At 42.4% G+C, this 18,000-nt stretch overlaps 1 long non-coding RNA gene across 1 annotated transcript; it reads right to left on the bottom strand.

Annotated features, from left to right (window-relative positions):
- Window positions 1-2,649: 2,649 nt before the first annotated feature.
- On the bottom strand, window positions 2,650-13,750 carry LOC114815414. Its single transcript, XR_003763174.2, has 3 exons — window positions 13,687-13,750; window positions 9,217-9,380; window positions 2,650-2,818 (listed from the first exon to the last, which is right to left on the bottom strand). It is a non-coding gene; the product is annotated as an uncharacterized LOC114815414 (long non-coding RNA).
- Window positions 13,751-18,000: the final 4,250 nt, after the last annotated feature.

The raw sequence follows: 18,000 nt of genomic DNA, 5'->3' as shown, positions 1-18,000 counted from the left end.
CACTGATCTCTTGTTAATGAGATGTACATCACCTAGATTCTATTTATTTGCTATTGTTTTAAAGAGATGTTCATCCCCTTGATTCTATTTATTGCTATTGTTTTTGTCTGTCCGTCTCCCCCGATTAGACTGTAAACCTGTCAAAGGGCAGGGACTGTCTCTATCTGTTACTGACTTGTACATTCCAAGCGCTTAGTACAGTGCTCTGCACATAGTAAGCGCTCAATAAATACTATTGAATGAATGAATTAATGTAAGAATGGTTTGGTGCCTGCAATTTAAAACTAGATAACTTGGTTAGTGCTGATTTAATGTAGTGGGATTAGTCCATCGGAAGGCATTATTCCTTCCTTTCTGGCTCCGGTGGATCATCCCAGCCCAGTGCGCCACGAAGTCCGGAGTCACAACCTTGACCATGAGTGTGGGTCACATCCACCCCTGACCCCAAATCTGCCTCAGTTATCTCATTTGTAAAATGAGAACTGAAACTGTGAGCCCCATGTGGGACATGGACTGTCTCCAACCTGATTTCGCTCTATCTAGTCCAGTACTTAGTACAGTGCCTGGCACATAGTAAGTGCTTAACAAATACCGTAAAAAAACACTGTTCTAAGCACTGGGGTCGATACAAGGTAATAATAATAATGATGATGATAATATTTGTTAAGTGCTTACTATGTGCCAAGCACTGTTCCAAGTGCTGGGGGAGACATCAGGTAATCAGGTTGTCCTACATGGGGCTCACAGTCTTAAGTGACTTGCCCAAGGTCACAAAGCTGACAAGTGGCAGAGTCAGGAGTAGAACCCACGACCTCTGACTCCCAAGCCAGTGCTCTTTCCACTAAGCCTCGCTGCAGGTTGGACACAGTCCCTTTCCCAGTTGGGACTCAAATTCTTAATCCCCAATTTACAAATGGATAACTGAGGCACCGAAAAGTGAAATAACCTGCCCCAGGTCACACAGCAGAGAAGGGGCAGAACTAGGATGGAGAAGCAGTGTGGCTCAGTGAAAAGAGTGTGGGCTTTGGAATCAGAGGTCATGGGTTTGACTCCCGGCTCTGCCACTTGTCAGCTGTGTGACTGTGGGCAAGTCACTTAACTTCTCTGTGCCTCAGTTACCTCATCTGTAAAATGGGGATTATCTGTGAGCCTCATGTGGGACAAACTGATTACCCTGTATCTGCCCCGGCGCTTAGAACAGTGCTCTGCACATAGTAAGCACTTAACAAATACCAACATTATTATTATTATTAGAAGTAGAACCCACGACCTTCTGACTCCCAGGCTCTAGCCACTACACCATGCAGCTTCTCTTATCCCTGGGTAACTCTCCTGGGACAGGCATTTCAAGGAAACTGACATGACAAGAGCTATTGAGGGTTTGGAGGCAAAGGATATTTGCATTTAAGTGAATGTTTTTATCATCGTGTGGTTTATCTGCTTTGGTTGCCGCTTTCAAATTGAAGCTCCATTCTGTTTGATACCATCCAAGGTTCAAAGGTTTGGAATAGGAGGCACACAAGTTTGAGCAAAAACAAGAGAGACAAAGCCCCTTTCTCCATTCTCCCGGATTAAAGTGAGTATAAACTGACATTTGGTCCTAGTCAGATGTAATTAGATTAATCTGGGAAAATAGCTTTTTTTCATTCAGCATCTCTGAATTTTCCCTCAATTTGAATTGTTTTCATATTCATCTTACCACAGCGAAGATGATGCTTTGTACTCAGTCCACTGTCTTTCATCCACGGCTTTCAAAGCTCTTTACAGCCGTTAATTAATTTTCACCCCACCCCTGTGAGGTAGGACAATGTTATTATCCCTCCTCTACAGTTGAGGAAACCAAGACAAATAAAGATTAATAAGTGACTTGCCCAGGGTTATATAGAGTAAATCAGAACACAACCAAGATTAAAACGCCAAAATTTTCAATCCCAATATTCTGCTTTACCTGAGGAAACTGACTACAAATTAATATACTATATGTGATTGTTATGTTTGCAATTATTAATTGCAGCCCCATAGTCTGAAAAAAAATTCAATTTACCAAGGAAATAGTTAAAGTAGATTAAGGATTAGTTCTGAAAAGTTTTCACCCTGTTTGACAATACGATTCCATTGTTTGTTTTCCAGTTTGCTTTTTCCAGGGTTTTTTTGACATGTCGGTTGAGCCAACTGTAGCCCCCAGAGCTTGAACAATCTTTTCTGCCCAGTGGGGTCTAGCTAGTTTGGAGAACTTCATCAACTGCAGTACTCAGCATCCAGGGTCAGATTGTTTGTGGGGCCATTTTAGGGTCCAGAGAGAGTACACCATCCGAAGGCTCTCTCTGTAGTATTAGGAGAAAACCAACTTGCAAAGTGACTCATCTTTGCTTGCTAAGGCTTGTTTTGCTTTGTGTGTGAACTGAGGGCCCCTGTTCACCCAGCTCCAACTGGTTCTGCCTTCTCTTTACAAGTGCCTCTCCTTCTTGACTATTCATTCATTCATCCCTTTGTATTTATTGAGCACTTACTGTACTCAGCGCTTGGGAGAGCACAACAGAACAATTCCTGCCCAGGATGAGTTTACGGTCTAGAATACTGAGCTTAATCTGTTCACCCTCATGCCTTCAGCAAACTCCCGTACGATCAATCAATCGATCATATTTATTATTTATGCAGCACACTGCAGTAAGTGTTTGGAAAAGTACAACATAACAGAGTTGGTAGCCACACTTCAGTTGGTAGCAACTGTATTTTCTTGAGCTCTTCCAAAAGGTGTCCTGACCCTCTTTCCTCCTCCTTCTCCTTGGTGATGATATCTTCCCGGACCGCATCTTTCCTGTAATCAAATATGGAACACTGATCATCAGGGTTGCAACTGAATAAATTAGACCTCCTTGGTGAAGTAACCTTGGTATGTTGAGAGCCGATAAAGTTTCCTGTTCCACCTGGAAGGTTTAAGCAGAAACAATTACATTTTTCTAATTTTTTAAAATAGTAAATATGAGGTGCTCACTCAGTTCCAGGCACTGCACTAAGTGTGGGGGTAATAATAATAATGTTGGTATTTGTTAAGCGCTTACTATGTGCCAAGCACTGTTCTAAGCGTTGGGGTAGATACAGAGTAATCAGGTTGTCCAATGTAGGGCTCAGAATCTTCATCCCCATTTTACAGATGAGGTAACTGAGGCACAGAGAGGTTAAGTGACTTGCCCAAGGTTACAGAGCTGACAAGCGGCAGAGACAGGATTAAAACCCACGACCTCTGACTCCCAAGCCCGCGCTCTTTCCACTAAGCCACGCTGCTTAGATAGAGGATAATCAACTTGGACACGAGGTTTGATACTTTTCTACCCATGCCTCTTTCAAAATCGATCTATGGATGAGGATGTAGGTTCTAATTCCAGGTCCACCACGTGACTGCTGTGTGACCTAGGGCAAGTCACTTAAGTTCTCTGTGCCTCAGTTCCCTCATCTGTGCCTCATCCCTCATCTTAATCTCATCTGAAGTTAAGACTGTGAGCCCTACATGGGACAACCTCATTGCCCTTGTACTTACCCCAGTGCTTAAAACAGTGCTTGGCACATAGTAAGAGCTTAACAATTACCGTAATAATAATAATAATTATTATCATAAGCACATGGATGGGGTTGGAGGGCTCTCTTCGGAGGTGTTGAATAAGCAGAGAAGCAGCATGGCCTAGGAGCCAGAAGGTCTTGGGTTCTAATTCTGGCTCCGTCACTCATCTGCTGTGGGACCTTGGGCAGTCACTTCACTTCTCAATGCCTCAGTTACCTCATCTGTAAAATGGGGATTGAGACTGTGAGCCCCATGTGGAACTGGGACTATGTATCTCCTGATTTGTTTGTAGACCCCAGTGCTTAGAACAGTGTCTGGCACATAGTAAGTTCTTAACAAATACCACAACTATTATTATTAAAAATAATAGATTTTGGCTTAGTGCAGCAAAAAAAGGGTGATTCTTTACTACTCGCTGACTTGGAGTTAGTGTGGGAAATATTCAAAAAAACCCATCAAATCTCTGTCATTTGGAGAAACACTCAATCCTGCCATCCCCATATATTTTTATTATTGTGGCATTTTCTCAAATCCTTACAGTGTGCTAAGAACTGTGCTAAGCACTGAGGTCGATACAATATCACATATTAGACACAGAATGTGTCTGCTAATTCTGTTGTAATTGAACTCTCCCAAGCGCTCAATATAGTGCTCTGCACATAGTAAGCACTCGAGTTCCCCCTTTGGACTGTAAACTCCTTGTGGGCAGGGAACTTGTCTACCAACTTAATTATATTGTACTGTACCAAGCACTCTGAACACAGTAAGTGCTCAATAAATACCAATGATTCCTTGATTATTTCCTGGGCCCTCCAGTGCTCACAGTCTAAGGAGGAATGAGACATATCCCCATTTTTGCAGATGAGAGAAATGAGGCACTGAGAAATAAAGTAAATTTGCCCAAGGTAACAATGTTTTCAATGCACATTTCAGCCAGAGTTTACAGATTAGAGAACAATCTTCAGAAAATATGTTTGTTTAGGCTCATCTACTTTATTGAACCTAGCATTTGGGCATGCACACTTGGAATTGGAATGGAAGAGTAATATAGCTCCAGTTTGCCCTAACTGGGGTGTAATGTAATATATTTTTAGTTGCATAGATCTAGGAAGATACACTTCATTTTCACAGGATGGACAAAATGAACTACACAATGAATGAAATGGTTGCCCCCCAAGGGTCTACCTGAGGAAAAAGATGAAACACGGAGTACTACATGTATTATCATCCATGTCCATTTTCTTATGAACCCTATAGTTGTCTTGTGCCTTTGTATTTATAGCCCAATTTAAGGTACATAATGGTTGTCATTATTATTATTTGTTCATTGTAATAATACTGGTTCTACCATATTTTTTATTGTATGTGCCTGTGGCATGTTTTTCTTTGAGCTCAGTTTCATAAGCCTTTTCATTTTGGAGAGGAAGAAGTTCAACAAGCTCTCCACCCTTTTCACCACAGCCAACTGAAGAACCTTCCTCCGTTGAGTTCTTCTTCTTCTTAATGGGTTGCATAGGGTGAGAAACGGGTCCAGGAAAGCTGACGGTTGTTGTTTCTGGAACGCTTTGGAGATTATGTGGGTTTTTTAAGGAGTCTTCTGTCAGAGGAGAAGGAGGAAGGGAAGGTGGAGGGATGGAGGTGAACACTGACAAGCTTTACAGTGCACGGCACATAGTAAGCATTGAACAAATGTCATAAAAAAGTGACCAGAACGGCATACAGCCCTGTCTAATAATGATGGTATTTGTTATGTGCTAAGCACTGTACTAAGCGCTGGAGTAGATACAAGTAGATACACAAGGGGCTCACAGTCTTAATCCCCATTTTACAGATGAGGGACCTGAGGCACAAAGAAGTTAAGCAACTTGCCGAAGGTCACACAACAGACAAGAGGCAGAGCCAGGATTAGAACCTACGTCCTCTGATTCCCAAGCCCATGCTCTTGCCATTAGGCCATGCTTCCTGAATAGGTGCTCAATCAATACTGTGGATAACAAATAGGGACACGAGTGGAGGGAGATTGCTTATCGCAAGTGCTGCCCATTCCATACCCTCAGCAGACCCTCAGCAGGCATCACTCTGTCCCTTTCCCAAACCCCTGGAATTCTCCACTGGAGGCAGAAATTTTGGCTTCTGCTATAAGTGAGTGGACAGCCACCCTGACTGAAAGTTGGGAAACTTGGTTATTCTACTGACTAAGCATGTGACCTTGGGCAAGCTAGTAAATCTCTCTTTGCCCAGCTTTCCCCGTCCAAAAAAGGAGAGTAATAATAGCTTCTTAATTTATAGAGACAGTGTGGTGATTGATGCGTTAGCATGAGAGAAGATCCTTAGAAGAAAAGTGCCATTATAAATTCAAGCATCATCTTATCTATTGAGATGAAAGTTTCAGAGACAGGACTCAAATCTCCAAAAGCTTTGTGGAGTCAAATGCATGAAATTTTTTTTTCTTTTTTTAATCTTTTGAAAAATCTAAATTTCATTTAATTTCACTTTTAAAAGGCTAGGTTGAGTCAAAAAATGTCCGACAAGTCTAACGGGAAGTAAAAATATCGCTTGATAAAAATTATAAATAATTATCACAGAATTTCTTTCATAGTCCTTGAATTTGTAAAGCCCTTTTATTTTTCCAAAATTACCTTCATATTTTATTGTTTTGTCCTCATATCAAATACCAACCATCCAAGGACCAAAAGAACTATTGGAATCAATCAATCTTTCAGGGAATGTGTCCGCTAATTCTGCTGCATTGTACTCTCCCAAGACTTGGTACAGTGCTTAATAAATGCTTAATAATTGATTGGTAGATTGGTATTTATTTAGCACTTACTGTGTGCATAGTACTGAACTAAGTGCTGGCGAGAGGTACAACAGAATTGGTAGACATGTTCCCTGCCCACAGTGAGCTTAAAGTCTAGAGAGAGAGACAAACATTACAATAAATAGTTGGAAATAATAGTACCATCATCAACAGGACTGATTGAGCATCTACTGGGTGCAGAGAATTGTACTAGACATGTGAGAACATATAATTAAAGTAAAAGGCTGCTTCTGCTCTTGAGGGTCTTAAAATCTAATGACAGAGGGACAAGCAAATACAAATAGTAACAGTTGGAATGTGAGAAATAACAGGTAAATTATAGGTGTGACTAATAAAAGCAAAAGTAAGCAGAAAATTAAAAATGCAATGAATAAATAGTCTAAGGCATAGAATGCTAGACTGTGAATATTTAGACTGTGACCCTTATGAGGGACGGGGACTGTGTCCAACCTGATCAACTTTTCATCAACATCTATGCTTAGAACAGTATTGACACATAGTAAGAACTTAATAACAATAAATAATACTAACCATAATGCTACAGGTGGCTAATGGGATGTAGCAATAAGATGGGGAATACTTCCTGTAGGAAGAGACTTTTTAGTAGGATTTTGAAATTGAATGGGTCATGGTTTGGCACATAAGAATTAGCATGGACCAGTAGAAAGAGCATGGACCTGGGTTTCAATCTTGACTCCACCACTTACCTGCTGAGTGACCTTGGGCAGGGCACTTAACTTCTCTGGTTCTCAGTTTCCTCATCTGTAAAATGGGGATTCGATACCTGTTCACCCACCTACTTATACTGTAAGTCTAGTGTGGGATAGGGACTGGGTTCAATCTGCTTATCTTGTCTCTAACCCCAGCGCTTAGTGCAGTGCGATGGGAGGGAGATGCATGGCCATTTAGCCATCAAACAGTTGAAGACCAGGTACAGTCAGAAGGTTAGCTTAGGAGGAACAGAGACTGCTAGTTGGGGCAGAGCCAAGAGACACAACATCATTTTGGATGATTTCGGCCCCAAATTCCAATTTGTTACCTAACACTAAGGCATCCGAGATAGTAAATGCTGAAGGCTGAGGTTTGTGGTGGAAAAGTCAACTCAAGCTTTATTGAAAAACAGTGAAATAAGAGTAGCTGTAATCTGGATAATAACATATTGTCGATTCAACTTCATTACATTCACAAAAACAACCAGCTTAGAGTAACACTAAACCGGTTACAAAAAAACAATAGAAGCAAGGAAACATTGTCATGGCAAAACGTCTCATTTATATACATAAGCGTTTGCTTTCCCAAGTAGTTTGTGTGACCATTTCCTTTTCACTGTATTATGCAACCTAGAAAGGCCAGTAGGTATTTAAATTTATTTTCAATGCCAAAATTTAACAGGGATTAATTTTAAGAAACTGAGTAAAGAATAGCCAGTATCCAGGGTGGTAAATCTCTAAATTAAAAAGGTGTCCAAGTTGATCCCTAAATATGCAAGACCAAGAATAACTTGGAAACTGCAATTTCACTCCTACCTTAATCTTTCTTCAACTATTTCTTAGGTCATGCAGTGACAATTACATATGATAATGTGATTAAATTCTATCTGTGAATTTTCTTAGTTTATAACACTTACTGAAAAATGGATAAACTCTACCTCTTAGAAGATAAACTCCTGAAGGCAGTGATTGTGTGTCTTGATTCCTTGATTCTGATGTACTATCCCAAGGACTTTTTTAATTTAACGGTATTTGTTAAGCACTTTCATTCATTCAATCATATTTATTGAACACTTACTATGCGCAAATCACTGAACTAAGCGCTTGGGAGAGTACAATATGACAACAGACATATTCCAGCCCACAACTAGCTCACACCTGCCAGGCACTCTACTAAGGTCTGAGGTAGATAAAAGCTAATCAGGTTGAACATAATCCATGTGCCACATGGGGCTCACAATCTTAACCCCCATTTTACAGATGAAGTAATTGAGTCCTAAAGAAGAGAAATGACTTGCCCAAGGTCACATAGAAGACAAGTGGGAGGCCTAGGATTAGTACCAAGATCCTTCTAACTCTCAGGCCCATGCTCTACCTACTAGGCTATGCTGTTTCTCTAAACTTGGTACTTGATAGGTGTTCAATAAATACCTTTGAGGACTACAAAGATAAGGAAAGAAGAGCCTGACTCTCCCTTTCATATCTGAAAAGCCAACACCCAAATACTGTTCCTTAGTTTTCCCTTGGTCCTATCACATCTGATTTCACTGCTTTAATAGAGATGCTGGAAAGCAGGTAGGGTTGGGATAGGAAGGGAGGAGGATAATTGGGGACAGCAGCAGCTAGTCTGAAACAGAGGAATCTTTCAACTCAATTGATTTGGATTTTCTTCTCCAGAAGCCTCTCCATCTAGCAGAGATCTCATGGGATGATCAATGATGCTCACAAAGAGAGAGCAGTATTGGGTACCTGCACCCAGGAATTAATCCATCAATCAATAATATTTATTTAGCACTTACTGTGTGCAGAGCTCTGTACTAAGCATCTGGGTGAAAGAAGTCCAACAGAGTTGCTTGATTATCTTGTATCTACCCCAGCACTTAGTACAATGTTTAATACATAGTAAGCATTTAACAAATACTATTATTATTAATTATTATCAACCAGTCTGAAAATCCTCAAGCTCATATTATTGCAGCAACAGAGAGTGGCAAAATAATTTCAACAGCTCTCTCTTTCTTCTTGTATAGAGTGATGAGTGTTTTTGAAATCCAGAGACATCTTTTGAATGTTTCACTTATTTTTATTCAAGAAGAACCAGTTTAGCTGCCTGAGCAGTATCCTACCTGTTCAGTGATCTTGGCTGTGCCATCAGATAGGCAGTGATAGACTCATCTTTCTTTATTTCTCTGGTTGCAGTGATAATGAGACTGAAGAGCAACAGGACACCCAAGACAGCTGCTGAAGGGTAAGTTTAACTGGGGTCCTCGAAGCAAAGATGGAAGACAGTCTAAAAACAAAGTGAGACACCAACTCATGTGCTCAGCCAAAAAAAAGAATAGCTTATAGGCCAGGGACTGTGTCTATTTTCCAACTGTGAATTCTTTCCTAGGGTACAGAACTCTACACACAGAAAGTATGTAATAAACTCTAACCACTATTACGCTGTCCAGACTGTAAGCTCATGGTGGACAAGAAATGTGTCTACCATCTCTGTTATATTGTACTCTTTCCAGTGCTTAGTACAATGCTCCTCACCCAGTAAGTTCTCACTAAATACCACTGATCGACATCACTCGTAAAACCACCCTTGGTTGAAGCAGTGCGGAATTGGATGACTATTTCAGAGCTGAGACTTTGGGAAATACATTCTGCCAAAAGGAATCAATCTATTGATCAATCATATTTATTGAGCGCTTACTCTATACAGAGCACTGTACTAAGTAAGCACTTGGGAGGGTACAGTATTCCAGAGTCGGCAGACACATTTCCCACCCACAAGGATCTTACAGTGGAGAGGAAACATTGAAAATGGCACTGTGCCCTGCAGGTAATAAGTGTGTATGACAAAGGATAACCTCAAATGTACAGATAAAATCTTAAAAGTCAGAAGGTCCTAGGTTCAAATCCCAGCTCTGCCACTTATCTGTTGTGTTATACTGGGCAAGTCACTTACCTCTCTTTGCCTCAGTTACCTCATCAGTAAAATGGGGATTAAGACTGTGAGCCCCATGTAGGATAGGTACTATGTCCAACCTGATTTGCTTTCATTTACTCTAGCACTTAGTACAGTGCCTGGCATTCAGTAAACCCTTAAGAAATACCACTATTATTTATTAGTAGTAATAGTAATAAACACCTTTGTGTATCTAAGAACCTAAAACCCATCTATATGGATATATGAATCTGATTTGTTAGTGAGGTGCCATTAGAGAGCTAGGAAAATAGAGAAAATATTTCCAGAAGAAGGGAGAACACAGAAGAAGGTCCCTTGGAGGTTATTCTGGACCATGAAGATTTGCTTCATTGTAGAATTTCTTCTGCTCTCCCACCATTTCAAAACATTTTTTACAGAATTTGATGTGTTTACTATGTGTCAAAAGCTGTTCTAAACCCTGGGGTAGATTAGTTTGCATGGGACTTATAGTCTGAGTAGGAGAGAAAACAGGAGAATTGTAGCACAGAGAAGTTTAGTGACTTGCCCAAGGTCACACAGCAAGCAATTGGTAGTGCTGGAATTAAATCCAGGTCCTTCTGGATCCCAGGTCCGTGCTCTAACACTTAGAGCACAATGCTTCCATGCTCCCTCCCCACTTCCCCGCCCCACAGCTCTTATGTATATATCTATAATTCTATTTATTTTGATGCCTGTTCACTTGTTTTGATGTGTACATATCTATAATTCTGTTTATTTATATTGATGCCCATTTACTAGTTTCGATCTCTGTCTCCTTCCAAATAGACTGTAAATCCGATGTAGTCTTGGATTGTCTCTCTTTCCTGCTGAATTTCCAAGCACTTAGTATAGTGCTCTGCACATAGTAAGCGCTCAATAAATACGACGGAATGAGTGAAATGATGGTGGAAAGAGGGAAGGGGAAAGGGAAGGAGAGCAGTTGTCCCTGGGTGGAGGGGTTCGGGGTCGGTGCTGAATAGAGAAGTAGGGTGGCCTAGTGGATAGAGCCTGGGCCTGGGAGTCAGAAGGTCATGGTTCTAATCCTGGCTCCGCCACTTAATAATAACAATAATAATAATTGTGGTGTTTGTTAAATGCTCACTGTGTGCTAAGCACTGGGGTGGATACAAACAAATCGGGTTGACACAGTCCCTGTCCCACAAGGAGCTCACAGTCTCAATCCCCATTTTACAGATGAGGGAACCGAGGCACAGAGAAGTGAAGTGATTCGCCCAGGGTCACACAGCGCACAAGTGGCAGAGGCAGGATAGTCGGCTGTGTGACTTTGGGCAAATCACTTTACTTCTCTGGGCCTCAGGTACTTGTAAAATGGGGATGGAGACTGTGAGCCCAACATGGGTTTGGCTTGTATAATAATTTTGGTATTTGTTAAGCACTTATTATGTGCCAAGCACTCTTCTAAGCGCTAAAGTATGGTATATGTTAAGCGCTTACTACATGCCAAGCACAGTCCTAAGCGCTGGGGTAGATACAAGGTAATCAGTTGTCCCACGTGGGGTTCAGTTTTAATCCCCATTTTACAGATAAGGTAACTGAGGCTCAGAGAATTGAAGTGACTTCTCACTTCTCTCGTTTAGACCGTGAGCCCGTCACTGGGCAGGGACTGTCTCTATCTGTTGCTGAAGAGTACATTCCAAGCGCTTAGTACAGTGCTCTGCACATAGTAAGCGCTCAGTAAATACAATTGAATGAATGAAGTGACTTGCCCACGGTCACACAGCAGACAAGTGGCAGGGGTGGGATTAGAACCCATGACCTTCGGACTCCCCCGGCTCTAGCCACTATGCCCAGCACTTAGTACTTGGCACACAGTGGGCACTTAAACAAATACCATCATCATCAACTGAACAGGGGGCATGGATAGCGCTTAGTACAGTGCTCCGTACATAGTAAACGCTCAAAAAATATGATTGAATGAATGATCAAGGGTTTAGTACAGTGCTCTTAGTGGAAAGAGCCCGGGCTTGGGAGTCAGAGGTCATGGATTCGAATCTCCGCTCTGCCCCTTGTCAGCTGTGTGACTGCGGGCAAGTCACTTCACTTCTCTGTGCCTCGGTTACCTCATCTGTCAAATGGGGATGAAGACTGGGAGCCTCACGGGGGACAACCTGATAATAATTATAATTTTGGTATTTGTTAGCACACAATAATTTATAATAATAATAATAATGTACATCGCCTTGATTCTATTTATTTGCTATTGTTTTAATGAGATGTTCATCCCCTTGATTCTATTTATTGCTATTGTTCTTGTCTGTCCATCTCCCCAGATTAGACTGTGAGCCCATCAAAGGGCAGGGACTGTCTCTGTTACCGATTTGTCCATTCCAAGCGCTTAGTACAGTGCTCTGCACATAATTAAATGATAATTTAAGGCCATTTATTGTGTGCCTCCAACCTGATGTGCAGAGAAGAGCGCTCTGCACATAGTAAGCGCTCAATACATCTATTGAATGAATGAATATCATAATTATAATGAATAATAATAAATTAAATGATAATTTAAGGCCATTTATTGTGTGCTTCCAAACTGATGTGCAGAGAAGAGCGCTCTGCACATTGTAAGCGCTCAATACATCTATTGAATGAATGAATAATAATATCATAATTATAAGGAATAATAATAAATTAAATAATTTAAGGCCATTTATTGTGTGCTTCCAAACTGATGTGCAGAGAAGAGCGCTCTGCACATAGTAAGCGCTCAATACATCTATTGAATGAATGAATAATAATATCATAATTATAAGCAATAATAATAAATTAAATGATAATTTAAGGCCATTTATTGTGTGCTTCCAAACTGATGTGCAGAGAAGAGCGCTCTGCAAATAGTAAGCGCTCAATACATCTATTGAATGAATGAAAAATAATAGCATAATTATAAGGAATAATAATAAATTAAATGATAATTTAAGGCCATTTATTGTGTGCTTCCAACCTGATGTGCAGAGAAGAGCGCTCTGCACATAGTAAGCGCTCAATACATCTATTGAATGAATGAATATCATAATTATAAGGAATAATAATAAATTAAATGATAATTTAAGGCCATTTATTGTGTGCTTCCAAACTGATGTGCAGAGAAGAGCGCTCTGCACATAGTAAGCGCTCAATACATCTATTGAATGAATGAAAAATAATAGCATAATTATAAGGAATAATAATAAATTAAATGATAATTTAAGGCCATTTATTGTGTGCTTCCAAACTGATGTGCAGAGAAGAGCGCTCTGCACATTGTAAGCGCTCAATACATCTATTGAATGAATGAATATCATAATTATAAGGAATAATAATAAATTAAATGATAATTTAAGGCCATTTATTGTGTGCTTCCAAACTGATGTGCAGAGAAGAGCGCTCTGCACATTGTAAACGCTCAATACATCTATTGAATGAATGAATAATAATATCATAATTATAAGGAATAATAATAAATTAAATGATAATTTAAGGCCATTTATTGTGTGCTTCCAAACTGATGTGCAGAGAAGAGCGCTCTGCACATTGTAAACGCTCAATACATCTATTGAATGAATGACTAATAATATCATAATTATAAGGAATAATAATAAATTAAATGATAATTTAAGGCCATTTATTGTGTGCTTCCAACCTGATGTGCAGAGAAGAGCGCTGTGCACGTAGTAAGCGCTGAACCCATATCAACATGATTATGATCCCAGTGTGGAATGAATGGATGGGGGGCCCCGGGCAGAGCGGCCGGCGGGAGCAGGCCGCGGTTGCCATGACAACCGGAGCGCTGGCCTCCTCCGCCGGGCGTGGGGGGGGGAGGCCGCCCGTCCGGGCCGACCAATGAGCGTGCGGGAAGCCGCCCGCGGCAGCCAATGAGCGTGCGGGGAGCGGGGCGGCGCCGGCGCGGAGGGCGGCGCCCGGGTGGGCGGAACAGCAGGACCGGCCGGCAGTGCCGTCCGACCGTCGCCGCCCCCGCTGCCACCGGCGCCCGGCTGCAGGGCGGGGGGCTCCGGGGACGCCGCCGCCGCCGCCTCCGGGAAGGCCGCCGGGCCCCGCCACCGGACGGTGAGTGTCCCACCATCCCCGCCCAGGCGAGCCTCCGCACCCACTTCTTTGGGCTGGCCTCTCTGCATTTCTCGGCTGTTGCATCGCCTGTTGCATGTGCCGGCCTCTGCATTAGTCGGCGGCTGCATTTCTCGGCTGTTGCATTTCGTGCATCCGTGGCATCGGTCGCCCTCTGCCTTCGTCGGCTGCTGCATTTATTGCATGTATCGCCTGTTGCATTTGTCGCCCTCTGCCTTAGTCGGCTGCTGCATTTAGTGCATGTATCGCCTGTTGCATGAGTCGCCCTCTGTATTAGTCGGCTGCTGCATTCGTTGCATTTCTCGGCCTCTGCCTTAGCCGGCTGCTGCATTTGTTGCACCTCTCGGCTGTTGCATTTATCGGCCGCCGCATTAGTCGGACGCTGCATTTGTCGGCCGTTGCAGTTGTCGGCCTCTGCATTGATCGGCTGCAGCATTTCTGATAACAATGATTTTGGCATTTGTTAAGCGCTTACTATGTGCCGGGCACTGTTCTAAGCGCTGGGGCAGATAGAAGGTCATCAGGGTGTCCCACGTGGGGCTCGCGGGCTTCATCCCTATTTTAACAGATGAGGAAACTGAGGCACAGAGAAGTTAAGCGACTTGTCCAAAGTCACGCAGCTAAGTGGTAGAGGCGGGATTCGAACCCACGACCTCTGACTCCCCAGCCCCTGCTCTTTCCACTGAGCCAGGCTGCTTTGCCGGCCGCTGTATTAGTCGGCTGCTGCAACTCACCTCCTCCAGGAGGCCTTCCCAGACTGAGCCCCCCCCCCTTTCCCTGTGTTCCTCCTCCCCTCCCTTTCATTCAGTCGTATTTGTTGAGCACATTGTTATTTGTTGAGCACTTACAATGTGCAGAGCACTGTACTAAGCGCTTGGAATGTACAGTTCGGCAACAGATAGGGACCATTCATTCAACACTATTTATTGAGCGCTTACTCTGTGCTGAACACTGGACTAAGCGCTTGGAATGGACAGTTGGGCAACAAATAGAGACAGTCCCTGCCCAATGATGGGCTCACAGTTTAAACTAGTCTCCCTCCCCTTCCCCTCCGCTCTGTGGTCATTTGTATGTATTATTTATTACCCTATTTATTTTGTTAATAAGGTGGATATTTCCTTGATTCTGTTTATCTTGATGATGTCTTGTTTTGTTCGGTTTTGCTTTGCTGTCTCCCCCGTTTGGATTGCGAGCCCGTCATTGAGCAGGGATGGTCTCTACCTGTTGCCGAATTGTCCATTCCAAGCGCTTAGTACAGTGCCCTGCACATAGTGAGTGCTCAATAAATACTATTGAATGAATGAATTTGCTGCTGCAGGACAGCCCCCCCGATGGAGGGAAACTTTCCTTGCTTCCCTATAGGAGGTGGGATTTATCCTTGCATTGTCCCCTCCCAAGCGCTCAGTACACTGCTCTGCACACTGTAAGCGCTCAATCAGTGCCATTAAATTAATTTAATTGAGGGGACAGTTGTAGAACTGGGATGGGCGTTGTGGGACCCGTCGGAGCCCCTGAAGTGGACTAATAAGACCCCCCCCCAAATCAAATAAACCTACTCAATTGAGAAGCAACGTGACCTGATGGATAAAGCCCGGGCCTGGGAATCAGGACTTGGGTTCTAATTCCGCCCCAGCCACTTGTCTGCTGTGTGACCTTGGGCAAGTCGTTCCACTTTTCTAGGCCTCAGCGTCCTCCTCTGTAAAATGGGGGTGAAGACTGTGAGCCCTACGTGGGACAGGGACTGTGTCCAACCCGATTAGCTTGCACCGACCCCAGCGCTTAGTATGGTGTTTGGCACATAATAAGCGCTTAACAAGTACCATAAAAATAATAATAATCTGGACCCCGTCAGGAGAGGGAAGAATAGCGCCCATCCGTGATCCTCGTGGGTTTCAGGTCTGTTTTCTCATTCGGAAACAATTGTGGAGATCCATTCAGTCGTATTTATTGAGCACTTACTATGCGCAGAGCACTGTACTGAGCACTTGGAGAGTACAATGCAGCCCTAAAGAGAGACATTCCCTTCCCACACCGGGTTTACAGTTTGGCGTGGGTGCGTGCAGGGGGTGGGAAGAAGACCTTGCATGATGCAAGTAGTTTTACACTTATTTTCTTGCGGTGACTGCAAGTCTTGACAATACTTAAGGTTTTTAAGCTTCCTGGTGGGATTTTATAAATGCAGAAAGATGTTCGGGTCTAGAAGTGAATTAAAAGATGAGAAACTTCATGCAGAGATGCATATAGAAAATGGCCAGCTATTCCTATATATTTAAAAGTGAGCCTTCTAATAATTAGGCTAAATTAGGAATCTCAAACCGGTGGGGTGAGAGTCTGTTGGCCGCCTACTCAATTTAAGACATATGAGCCCATCGTTGGGTAGGGATTGTCTCTATTTGTTGTTGAATTGTACTTTCCAGTGTTTAGTACAGTGTGTTGCACACAGTAAGCACTTAATAAATATGATTGAATGAATGAAAGCACCGTGTTGCACGGATTCGGGGGTGGGGGGATAAAGGATGGGCTGGCCGGTTGGTAGACTTGGGGTGATATAGCTTTCATCGTTGTTATCCTCACCACCGACACCTTCACACGACATCAGCTCATCTCAACCGACTGGGTCGTTTGCTTTTTAATTGCACGTTTGAAACAACAAAAGAGGTGACTTCATAGGGAGCCGAGGAGCAACTTTTTTCTTGGCTGGGGGAAAATGGAGCAATTGGTTTTTGTTTTCAAGGAGGAAGCCTGGGCGATGGAGGCCCCCAAAACAGTTGCACGAGTAAAGTTGGGAGCTGATGAGTTAATTATTTGTAGCTAAAAAACTGTTTATAGAGCTAGCAGTAAGTCAGAATTGACACTCTCCAAACTCTTAATTTTTTATTGTCAAAGAGGGCTCTGGGTTGGGGGAGGCAGTTTATCAATAGATAAATGGGGCGATGGGGATGGGGAGATGAATATAGTCAGCAGTGGTGATGGTTTAAATGCTTGAAAATACCAGCTGGTTTTTGAAGTGCTGATAATTGGTTTTGAAGTTAAGATTTAAAGACTCTTTTACTAATACACAGGCATCACACCCGGTTTTGTCAGCTGAGTTTTGGGTTCATTCTCTATAAACAAGGTTCGTAGTTTTTTGTTGTTCAAATCAGCTGCCGCAAGAACCTGGAATTAAGAGGGAAAAGCACCCACAGTGACTAACCATTTCTTGGCAAAGGTGTCATTTCAGCCTACCCTTTTGGAAATATTGATTTCCTTTTCACATAGGTAAATGGAGATTTATTTGGAATTATAAGCTGTCTGCTGATCCTCAGCTTCCCAGCTCTGCCCATTGACGTTTACCTTTCAGCTGCAGTTGCTCCTATCAGTTTGGCTAGATTGTAGTTGCCAGTTTTCTGAAAATATTTACATAATTCCCTTTGAACAAATAAGTAATAATTCAAATCAAATAAGAAAGCAGTTCTAGTTCATAAGTGATGTATTTCAAAACCTGATGAAGACTTCTTAGAGGAATGATGTTGCAGTCCATCTTTTCCATTTCTGTTCCCCCTACCCCAGACCATTAGATGAATTGTAAGAAACTGATCTGAACTGGGGGGGTGTGGCGGTGTGGTGTGTCTATAAGTGTAAACACTTTACCAATACATCGTTTTTCTGATCTAGATTGATAATACCTTAGGTTTGTAGTTGCCTAAAGGCATGTTTCTCATGTGGACTGGTCAAACCCTTGCCTTGTACAAGCTCCAAATAATTTAATGATTTGTGTTGGTTTGGGGTTTTGGTTTGGAACTGGGACTTTAAGGGCAGGAATAAAGGTTATGGGGTCTTTTCCCAACTACATCTCAGATGACGGATGAGTTGGAATTTCTCAACTTCTTCT

The sequence above is a fragment of the Ornithorhynchus anatinus genome, chromosome 12 (genome assembly GCF_004115215.2).
Source record: "Ornithorhynchus anatinus isolate Pmale09 chromosome 12, mOrnAna1.pri.v4, whole genome shotgun sequence".
NCBI lineage: Eukaryota > Metazoa > Chordata > Mammalia > Monotremata > Ornithorhynchidae > Ornithorhynchus > Ornithorhynchus anatinus.
The sequence above is the reverse complement of the archived record's forward strand: the minus strand, read 5'-3'. Positions and strand labels throughout refer to the sequence as shown.